This window comes from Anabas testudineus, chromosome 14, assembly GCF_900324465.2.
Source record: "Anabas testudineus chromosome 14, fAnaTes1.2, whole genome shotgun sequence".
Taxonomy (NCBI): domain Eukaryota; kingdom Metazoa; phylum Chordata; class Actinopteri; order Anabantiformes; family Anabantidae; genus Anabas; species Anabas testudineus.
In genome coordinates, this window is record NC_046623.1 from 17654483 (window position 1) to 17666957 (window position 12475).

Sequence of the window (12475 nt, forward strand, 5' to 3'; positions counted from 1 at the left end):
TGTGCACAAGGCTCTGCCTGATGAGGATGTGCAGAGGAAATGGAAGACCACAAATTAATCATGGGCAGCACTCAGCATTTATTCTTCACACTTGAAATCAATACTCATGCAAAGCAAGTTTGTCACACTGTGTGAGGAACTTGATCCTAGAGCAAGTATGCTGGAAAAGGGGAGACAGGGCTTTCATTTTCTTTTCTCTTGCATCCCTCCTTGGTTTAGTATCACCTGAGCCCAGTGACAGCATGAGAGATGCTGATGGGAGGGCGGGTGTTCGTGAGAAGTCAGAAGCGTGCTGATTAGCAAATGAAATATGAAAAAGACCCAAGGATGAATAAATCATGAGGTGTTGTCCCTGCCCGATCACGGCAGAGCAAGAGACCCCCCTCTGAGAGTACATGGGAATGGATATCATTGCCTAATCCCTTCTGACAACTCAACAACTATCAAAGCGAACAAATGCAAAATGAGGGGAGACAACAAACCTAAAAGAAGGACTGTAGAAGTTCAGTCCCAGTATCTCCTTTTGGTTATAACCTCATAGCAGTGGGGAGTGCTGCCAAGTGAATCTACAGCTGGTAGCAAAACTGTCACTGCAGTGAAATCAACAAGGATCAACCAGGCTACAGCAGAAAGGCAATATCTTATGCTAATGCTCTACTGGATAAGTCCATGTTGAAAATGCATATATTTTCAATCATATGTAAAAATGTGCGCACTTACAGGTTTCCAGGAGAATAAAGTGTCTCCTCATCCTAAAGAAAACCTTAGGTTGGCCCATGATTAAGTCCTCAACTTCCTCCAAGACCAAACATTCTCTATTCATCTCAAGTGGCTGACCTGACACTGGGATAATGATCGAGGATTTACTGAAGGAAACAAAAACATGACTTCAAGATTCAAGATTAAAGATTCTTTATTGTCACTGTACTAAGTACAGAGTGCGGCGAAATTAAAGAAATCCTTACAGTGCAAGACAATAAAGGATGAAAATTTTAAAATGCTGCTCTCTATTTATTTAATTCACATTCAATACAGAAAAGTGGTTTTAAGTCTGTGAACTATACCAGACTTTAACTTAAGAGCAAAGATTATAAAGTCATATGTGACATTTTGGAAGGTGGTGATAAGGTGTGAGAACTTCAATCAAGCTTGTTTAAATCAGTGCTGTAAATATCTTCATAAGTTAGCATTGTTCTATATTTCCTTAATGAAACCCTGAAAACAAAACATTGATCCTCAATATTTTCTCTCTCTCTCTCTCAATATTTTATAACCTCACTACCCCCGCACTTGACCTGTTGCCACTAAAGAAATGAAAACACATTTGAATGATTAAATTATTAAATTAGAATGATTGGGCCAACGTTAAGAGAGCCTTAAAATTGTCAGATTTGGTCTTTCAAAATGTTATTTAATTATTATTAAGTAATTAAAGGAAGTCAATCACTGAGTGCCTTCTACAAACACACACCAACACTGGCGACCCTTTTACTTCTACATGAAAAGTCACACAGCAAAGACAATGTGCACCCGTCTCTACAAGCAGGCAGTCGAGTCAAGGTCTGAGCTAAATCCCTGTTCAATGTTATTCCAGCGAGGGGAATGAGGCGTGAGAAGGATCAGACATGAGGGATCATCACCTAACTGTCATCCCTGTCCCTGCCCTGGAAGGACAGAAATAAATTAACACCCCCACGCTGATTTACATCTTGTCATATGGAGAGAACAATCTTCTCTTTGCTCAGACTTAACTCTGCTGCTGCAAGTGTCTATATAGAGGGAAAATATTATGAAAAGATATTTAAAAGGACATTTTGTACATGTACAGAACTGATATTTCAAAAACTTGTAGAGAGAGATATGATCCTCCATTGTTGCTGCACTGAAACAGCTTGATTAACATCATAAATTACTTTAATACACTAATGACCTCTTTACCTCTGTGGGTACACTTTTATCTTTCATCCATGGTCAATGCTCTACCTGGATGCTACAAATCACACTCTCCGTCTTGGCTGGAGTGTCCTTTGCTTCAGTCTTTCTCATTCTGCTGAGCACTGCAGCTGCAACACTGGCAGAGAAATATCTGTCTGTATTAGAGTGCATCCACCCTTGACTGTTACACTGTTTTATTGTTCTAGAGGGACTAGGACTCTCTTTATTGCCTGTTTGAAATGTTAGCTGCTTAAGTGAGTGATCCGAAGCTGCTTGCTCCATGGACGCCCAATGTCCCGGAGATGAAGCTACTCCTCGCAGTTCAGAACATCCTCCAAGCTCATACTTTATAAATGTCACGCAGGAGAAAACAAACAGAGAATTAGAAAAGAACAATCCCATAATGCTGAAGGGAATGGATTGTATAAGACAAAAAAGTCAGTATTAAAGAAGTGATGTAGCCCGGTATGTCAACATGTCTTATATTTCATATAATAAACTTTGTTGAGAAAAAGAAAAAACAAAATTTAAATTTTTGTCGAGTGCTGGTCTCCAGAACAATTTGTTCAGAATTCCAGTGGAGAAATTCAAACCATAAGAAGTCTTACATCCATGTGCATAGCTAAAAATGTCTCTTATTGGATGAGTCCTTGGTTTGGGATGAAAAAAAAGGAGGGTGGGACGGGAAATCCAAGGCATCAATCCTTCAGATGATGAAACCTCCCTACAATGCCTTCCAGGATGTAAAAGTGCTCTGTGTTAAATTTATGTCTGCCCGACTTTCTCTGCCTGAAATGATGGGATTATTTACTGCAATGCTGTCTGTGTGCAGCCAATATGTGATGATGATGGACCTCCCTTCCAGGTAATTATGAATATGATGGATGCTCTTTGCTCCTGAGGGCAGCAAGGTCTAAGAGAGCTGAGCCAATCTTGGAAGGGCGACACAAGTCACAGGAAAGCTTCGTATTGCATAATCACTGTTGGCAGCTGTTTAAATCGGCTTACTGTGAGCTTTATAGTATAGCCAGCATTTCTTTGGTGACTGAAAAAATAAATCTATACCCTTCTCCATAATATTTACTGTAATATATTTTCAGTATGTTTACCTTGCCAGGAAAGGTACATGACTTTCTCATGATTTGTTTGAAAAGCGTGAAAACAATACCATAGTTGACAGTTGGAGATACCCGTTGGGCAGTTTAATAGTAAGAAGAAGAAAGTATCGCCAGTGTCAGCCTGTGGAGCACTTGACACTGATCAGTCTCAGGCTGAATGTGCTCCTCTGTCCAGTCAGCACACTCAGCATTGTGTGGGAGGGATTGTCTAGGACTGAAAGGAGTTTTACCAGCATCCTCCTCTCTGCCATAACATGTAGAGGGTCAAGCTGCACACCCAAAACAGAGCCAGCACTCCACCCTGGTATAACCCTTTTTGAGCAGCATGAACTTGATTCTAATTCTGGGCTAGAGCTAGTTCAGAACTGGTTCAACTTGGGAATCGCCTAAGAATCAGTTTGCTTATCCATGGACTGGAAAGGCACCGTAGAACCTTGACATTATCTTACTATATGTCTGCACAGCTCTGCTAGTGTTAAATATTGTGGGGAAGAGGAAGCAGCATGAATAATCAGCAGAGGAGGAATAGAAGACCTCACTGACGGACCGTGATTGGAGGAGTCAGTTGATAAGATCAGCTGTAAACTCTCAAGGCTGGCCATGAATTAAATATCAACGTCAGAGTCATAGATTAAGCAACATTTGTGCTTTGTGAATTTCCATCCCACGCGGGTCTGTTCTTGGGAACTTGTTATTGATAGTGTAAGAAATAATCCCACATCAAAAGCATTAAAAAGTGATGATTCATAGTTTAAAGTGACTCCTATATTTCTCAGCTAATGTATAACCCCTGACGCCTCTAAATTTCCTGAGTACAGGCGAGCTGTCTCCCAGTTTGCCTCACGATACATACAGCAGAGTGGATCAGTGTGTGCTCAGGAAGTCTTATCACAGTGTGAGCAGCTTGGCAGAGAATAAATGAGAAACCCATTGCAACACCAAAGTTATTGGCAAAGCAGTGAAGAAGAAATGGTACAGTAGCATTCAGTCTGCCTGCCTGCCTGTGTGCATGCCTATCTTATAGAACTGAATTCTCAAACTGCACATCAGCACTAAACACATCAGCCCTATATCTCTTTCTCTCTCCTCCTCTGGATCCAACTCTCTTTCACTCTTGCTTACTAACAGAGAATCCTGTCAGCCTAACGAAAAGTGTAACTTACGTGTACATGTAGAGTTTAGTAGCTGCATGGCCTCCAGTGAAAGCCTTGTTGCCCTCCTTGGTTTTAGTGCTCCTCTAAATCAAGTAAAGTCTTCTATACCATTTCTATTGTTTATACTGCTGCCACCCATTGTTTTAATAGACCCTTTTACAGTCTGTAAACAGTGATGACATATATTATGGCTCATATTTTGGCAACGGAAATGTAGTGGACTAACAGTTTGTTAATCTATGCAAGGACATTACCCACTGAATATCCTAAGTGTGTGCAGATATCTGAGAGTGACGGCAATATTATGAATCAAGAAATTAATAGCAAAGCTATAAAAAGACCCAAGTTGTAATAATGTTCATACAGTGCTTTCATGCATCTTTGGGTCATTTGTGTTGTGTCAGTAAAACTTTTTAATATAATTTCACTATTTAACAAACCCAACTAAAAAACAACTGAGCCAACTGAAAAAAAACTGCTCAATAAAGCAAAATGAAAAGACACTTCCTCTCATTTCTAATGGGCCTTTAAAAACTACTGGGGAATAAACCAATTCAGTCCAATTCAAAACCCCTGCATTAGCTTGATTCTCCCAAGATATTTTGCAAGACATTTCTTGCAGAAATGTACTGTATCCTAACCACAGTCACCGCAATTTATTATTTTCTGCTCTACATTTTGTCATGCTCAACAACACAATATGTGGTTTGCCACAAATTGCCGTCCAGTCAAACAACAAATTGCCTTGTACCTGCATGCAGTTGCAGCTGTAATAGCAGCAGACTACCGCCTAATGGAGACTCAAGTGGCTTTCAGTGCTATATGATGACCTGTAGGACCAATAAAGCAAAAAAGAAGTCTGTTCAGGACAAAATCAACAACAATGAATAATCAAATTCTCAATGGCACAGACAGAGTATAAGTACAGTTACACTTGCACCCTGAGCCCCAGAGAAGCAGCTTTAGTCAAAGAAAATAATTACTAGGCCCCCACTCCTGCTAACAGATTGAAACCAGGAACAAGCTCAGGTGTTGATTACATTTTTAGCATCCATCCTTCCCTCTCCTGAACACCTGCAGTGTAAGTTACAGTAATCTCTAGGCCTTTCGCAGCCCTTGCTGAGGCCCGCAAGCTGCTGCCCGATGATCCCACGAGTATACAGCTTTTAAATTGCTTGGATGTGGGTACTGGTGAGAGAGATGGTCGCCTCTGGCTATATGTGGCCTTACTGAACAGGAAACCATGGACCGCCATCCAATATTACCCTGCACAATAATACCCTGCACCACACTGACCTTGTGAAGAAACTTTCAAAGGGAGACAATGAATGGCAGATTTGAGAGATAGGCAACAAACAAATAAATACTTAATTCTGTATTAAGAATTATTGTATTGGCATTTATGGCTTAGGTTTCCTCGCTAATGCACTTTAATTGCACTGTACATACAAGTTCCTAAAACTTTAAGCCATATCTCACAGCCTTTACCAACTTTCGCCAGGTTCAGTCTTTAGTCTTGCTTGGTTAAGGTTAGGAAGAGTTAGTCTCAGACAGTAAAATTGGTGGATTGGCTGGCAAAAGATTATACTCATGGTAAAAAGAAAACAACACAGATTGTTGGTAATAAAAAGAAAAAAAAAGTCTCCTATTTTCAATTAATATGCACCAGACACACACCTGTTAAATCTTAGTTAATTAGTTAGTTAGATAAAGTTAATCTTAGCAAAATGCAACCTGTTGGTACAATATGAACTGAAATAGTTAATATTCAATTGCAAGCACAGCAAGCAAGTAAAAAATGAATGGTTATTGCATTGACGCCATTATGAAATGTAATCATAAACCAACATCTCAAAACAAGTGAATGACAAATTACATAACTAAAGATAATTAAGGACCAAAAAGTTGCATCAAGCATAAAAAATAAACTCTTAAATGACAATGGCAGACAATGTGTTTTTCTTCCACTTACAGTGATTCAAGTGCAAATCACTGCTACAAAATACTGACGTGAAAAACAAAAAAGGAACAAAAGGAAGGCAGGGATATATGCTGAGAACACTGCTTTTATTATTTCCCCTCAGACAGAGAGAAAAAGGCTCATCCCTTTTATATTGGAGTTTTATCTTTCATCTAGATTCTGTCTGTGAACGTACACCTTAAGAGGACTTCATCTTTTTTCTCTACAGGTCACAACGTTGTTTCAGTGACAGAGGTGAGATACTGTGTCTCTTCAATTCTGACAGGGTGTTCTTTTTGTCTGCAACACTAATGTAGCAGCTTCAGCACATCAACTGTTGCTGAAAGTGCAATGATGACAGTGAAGTGTAATGTCATTCATACCTGTAATTTGACAGATAACAAATTTCTCAAAGAGATGGAGAATTTGCCACACTATCAACTGATTAAAATCGTCATTTGAATTAAATGATGGTGGCAAACATTTAAAAAGAATGCATGTGACTTTTCTTCAATCAAATTATTCACTGTATTAGAAATTACTCCAAGCGTGAAAACACTGCATGTAAAGGAAATTAATTTATTCTCTGATGTTTTCCCAAGAGGCAAGATGAATAGGTTGGCAATATTTGAGACTCTACAATCATGCAACAGCAATGGTGTTTTCATTACCATCAGATGAAGCAAACATAGGGGGCTAATTTCAACTTTGATGACAGCCCTCAATTATAATGAGTGTGTTTCCCCCTGAGCTAATGACAGACAATGCAATCAGTTGATAATGTGGTCATTCATTTCCCTCCTAGTAATTACAGCACAGCCATTTGCTTGTTGCTACATAAAGGTAAAGATATTTTGTTCCATGTTTTCATTCTTTAAGTTTATTACTAGGTCACTAGGGGCAGCTGATTGCACCTTCAATTGAGAAGCAAATGTTACAGGTCAGATTTTCTGTGTTATTGCTGCAAAATGAAGGTACTTCTGAATGTGAGTGTTTTATTATTTTATATGTTGAGTGTTTATTCAACAATTTATTTTAACAGAACATGAACTTTGGACTCTGTAATCATGTTATCTGTGTGTGCAACTACTCAACTCAAATTGAACCATAGTACAGTGTTACAGTATTTGGATGTCCTTCAAATAAAAATAAAAGATTGGGATTGAGAGATTTTTTTTCTCTTCAGCAAATGCAAACCAAGCTAAACCAGCTAGTATATACATGCAATGTGCATAAGACTTATAATAACTTTTTTGTGCCTGCTGGAATAATTTAATTGTGTGTTTTACATGTCATGCATCCATAACTGAACCTCTAAATAACCATTCCAAACTCATTAACTGTATCACATATGTGCTGTTTACTGAGTAAAGGCACAACTACAAAGTAATGTGAACAATAATATTGTGTAATCAAAATTAACTAATTAACTGGAAAATGTATTTTTAACAAGTTGACTTTTTGTTTTGACCATGTGTCCTATGTCACTTTTTCTTTTTAAAAAGTAATAAATAAATCAAACTGAACAAGAAGTCAGAGTACATTTGACTGCACTTCATACCCAAATGTTTGCCCTAAGGTGCACTTGCAGCAGTGGTCTGATATGGACTCATTAGCAGTTTGCAGCTCGAGTCCTTCCCTCTGCCAGCATGTAGAAATACTAGCAGAGCAGGCCATTAACCAGAAAACTGAACTAATGAAGGGAGAAATTAACAAAACGCAAACAAATAACATGCATTTGTGAATTCCCTGCTTGGTGTCAGATCATATAGCATTTCTGTTTGCATGTCACCACCTCAGTTCATTATGTCAAATTATCTGGGTCACACACATCTGCCACCAGAGAGGGAAGTTGTTTATAAAGAAGAAGAAAGAAAGAAATAAAAGAAGACGAGTTGTAGGAAGTTACAGTTTACCATTAATAAGGAGGTGACCTGGATGGACTGCGACTTACTCAGACCTTTCAGCCTGCAGATTATTTATAGAAATGACCACAGTGCAGACATGGAACAGGTAAATTTATCACGGGTGCTCGGCAGTTAAAAAACATGCACCTCATTTCAACCCTGTCCCTTTAGAGGATTGCTTCTAAAATAGAATTGGTGACTTTTGGTCTGGTTGTAATATTTCTCTTTTTTTGATCCAATCCTTTAATAGCAACGCTCTTCATGATTTCATACAGTTTAACAGTATGAAAGATGAAAGGCTTTTTGGCACAACAATTTCATAATGGTGGGAGCCAGTCCTTCAGTGAGCAGCCTGTCAACTAGAGTGACGTGTTTCAAAGCCTGGGTTCTGCAGCTATTCAAACACCCATTGCCTTTCTGGCCCTTAAGGATCGACGCCAACATCACTCCGCTCATGCCCACGACCTATCACACCCAAATCAATCAACCCAAAGACGAGCTGTCGCTGACGTAAGATGTGTTGATCTATTTTATGACATACCAGTCAATTCTCAAATAAATTTAAACACTGTTTTTCTTTTCTGTGTCTATTTCCTTGAAGTGCTTTTAAACAAATCAGCATATGGTGTTTGGGTGCATTTAAAAAAAATAAAACTTAAAAACAAGCTTAGGAGAATTTTAAAAAATGAGAGCATTAACTGGGGGAGGGTATTAAAATATGGGGAAACCGTGGAACAGATTTAGGCCACTCGGTCACATGTACAGTACAGTTATGGTGTAACACTGCGTACCCTGGAGTACTCCAGCTTGTAGCAGTGACTAATTTGAGAGCATTAGGGAAACACAGCTCATTACTGTACTTTCTTTAATTACCAAAGCCCCTGTCCGTGATGACTTATGGTGAGTAAGCTCAGTTATTCAAGAACAATATGAGAGCACCAGCAAAGTTCAAGAGACAAATCCAGTTATTTCAAGATTCTTGTGATTTAATATTTATATATAATTTGGACATTTGGTCCTAAAAGAGGCAGCTGAGTTATAGAAACTAGAATGTATAAATATGGAGGGTCATAGAACTACGAGGTTTAGTACATGAGATTTATTATTAATGAATACTTTGACGATGTACAGGGCTAGACTAATGAAACACACAGTGCATCAATAAACTGGAATTACTGCCTTGTGGTTATATGCCTTTATCAACTGGTGCAGTTGCAGGTTACACTCATGTTTGTCCAAACTCACATTGTAATTTTCAGTTCATCCACGTACATTTTGTCCAAGTGGACATTAGCGACACATGTAATGAAATTGGCACTGATGAGAAGGCTACAGACAAGCAGACGATCTACCCGTGAACAAAACGAAGCATAATAAAGTTTAAATGAGGATCCATTTTTTTACATGCATGTCTTCCTAAAAGGGTAAAATGCCTGACCTGAATCTGTCACTCACATTTGTTCCGGCAGATTTAAGAAGCAAATACATTTATTTGGGTACTGTACTGCATATAATCTGTGCGCAATTTGAGATAGTGTTATGTTACTAGTTGCAGCATTAATACAGTGTTGGGTAGGATGTAACATAACAGATTCAATTGCTTAATATTAAAAAAGCCTTTATTAAACACATGAAAATATGCATCAGCAAACCTGCCTTCCTAACGATGTCGTTATTTATATATAATTTGCAGCCGCCACCATTGACAGTGAGAAAATGTGACAGTTATCAATAAACTTCTAAACGTTCTTTTTACTTAAACACTGAACTAAGACTGTTTTTGCTTTATTACATTCATACCCAAGTCAAGCATCTGATTACCTAATCTACAACTGTGTATTATTACACTCTTATAGTTATTTCAGTGTTTATTTTTATGATAGTGTACTACCAGAGTAACTGTAATTTTAACACATGCCTGAACCTACATTATGACTGAAGAAAATTAAAGGGCTCATTAAAAATGGTTAGTGGCATCTTAGCACTTATGATAGCTCACACTGCAGCAGCAGGCAATACAGAGACATGTTGTGCAAACTCATGTCTCTAGAGCATTTTCATCATCTGTAAAAATTAATCAATGGGGGGCAATTAATGAATAATGAAAAAAGAAAATCCAAGCAATTACTATTCCAAACAGTGGATTAACTGCCATCATCTCTAGGGGTGGAAGACAGGGGTATCTATCAATAATTATCCAGCCAAAGCTTCAAAAAGACAGGTATTATTTGCAGTTTTAAGATGGCCAAGCTACAACATTTCTAGTTAAATACCTTAATATGTTTGTTTAAGTGCAGTATTGTTCATCTCATCTATGCATTGTGTTTCCACAACATGATTTGCAGCATGACCTACAAGTGATAAACACCTAGACGATCACACATGACTTTGTTATACAAACACACTTTTACAGGGATATTTTATGAAAAATAATACAGGTAGATAATGATATTTTGTTTCCTTTCTAATTAATACAAATTTCCTTTCTGAGGAGGAACTCTCAGTTCATGTTTTAATTAAGTATCTGATATTGTATCAAACTGATTGCTCAAATTTGGTCCAATTTCCACTATACTCCACACAAACATTTAAAGATTATATCAAACAAGCCTTACTTTCACGTGTCAATAAAAATTTTAATCTTCTCATTTCACCTCAGTATTTATGATATTCTTGGTATAAAAGGGTTATTAATTTATGCACTTAGATTAATACATTGAGTGAGTGATGAAAGGACTGCATTTTCAACTCTTTATCCAGTCCTTGGTTAATCACATTAATGTTGTGACCAGTTCATAAAAATGTTTCACTTCCTTCCATCAGATTTAACACGCCTCAACAGACAAATGGGAAGTATTTTACTACGCTCAATAAATCAAAGAGGTTCACAGTTGGAGAAACGTAATATTTAAAGAGTACAGGAAATAACTTGTTAGAGACTGAGAAACTGAGAAAAATCTTAGTGCATAAGAAAACAAAAAATCTTGCTGACAGCAGTCAAAACCCAGTTGGTGGTACTTATAAAACATATTTTGCACGAGATGAAGTCAAACTTGTGTTTCGGTTGCATATCAATTTAGCTCAGTGCTAAAAATTCCCTTATCCTTCATGGTAGTAACAGTTGAAGCTGATGTGAAGCACAGTAACAACACTGCTGAAGATGTAGTCTAACATTAGAAATTGAATCACGGGAAACACATCTGGGCACAAATGACCACATGAGACTAATGAAACAAACCTCTTAATCACAGCAACATTTCCAAGTCGATAAACATCAGATTAACTGCTGCAGTGTGTGTAGTGAGCAGTGATCACCCACTGACAACAGTTACTTTGCCTCCACATAGTCATGACACGTTTTACTTCTATTCATGCACAATCTCCTAGAAATAATCATCTGCCACAGGAAGAAGGCAGTTTGATTACAGTTTTGTTTGGAATCAGTGCAAGAAAGAACCAATTGTTAGCAGGAACAGAGAGAGCCATCATAGCTAAGACGTCTAACACTGAGAGTAGAAAGCTTCAGAAGCAGAATAAATAAAGAATACCACCAAGGACAGTTTGTTTACAACAGGATTAAAGACTGGATGTTTAAATACCTGCTGCAATCGCCAGTAATTAAAAATGACAGCTCTCTCCCAATAACCAGAAAGTAATCGTATCTCTGGTTAATATGTGTTGCTAACTTAACTCCACTAACACTGCCAAAGCGATTAAGCCTGAAAATACACCTTGTTTTTTTTACATACTGCCCCAACACGGTCAAAGTAGCAGGAAAATGAAGGTTATAACAACAACAAGGCTGCTGGTGCGAATCTACAGCCTGGCTGGAAAAATGTAGGCAGGAGGGAGAATAACAAACACCATTGTGACAAGAAGGTTTTTTGGTAATAATTCCCTGGATAGAGCAGGAAAAATTGGTTGGTTGCAGGACATAATGAGTAATATTGCACCCCCCTTTCTTCAAACAGTGCTGTCAAGGTGTCCTTGTACAAGGTGCTTAACCACCCACCTGTTCCACAGGAGCTATTTAGTGGATTCGACTGAGATTGTACAGAGTGCCTCCCGAGGGGAAGTGTAATGATAAATAAAGGTTAAAATGAAAAATTACCCATGTTCAAAAGGCCACAAAGTCCAGAGATATCAGCTATTAAAGATGCAGAAATGCGCACTCACAATTCTGTGTCTACACAATCAGTTTACATAATTTCTGTAACACCAAACTGCATTTAAAAAGCTTGACTACTGAATTAAACACAGTGTCAAGTCAACCTGTCAGGTACATAATAATAAGTCTTCAATACTTAAAACTACACTGTGATTAAATTAACACAACAAAAAGTTTGCTTTATTTACTTCAAAGGTGAATAAAATAAGACAGTAAAAATCTGATGTTTCATG

General features: G+C 38.0%; 1 protein-coding gene across 2 annotated transcripts in view; it reads right to left on the reverse strand.

Moving 5' to 3' along the window:
- The window catches only part of fstl4 (follistatin-like 4), a 152226-nt gene that overhangs the window by 54297 nt on the left and 85454 nt on the right, over positions 1 to 12475 (reverse strand). The gene's annotated exons all lie outside the window — the stretch shown is intronic.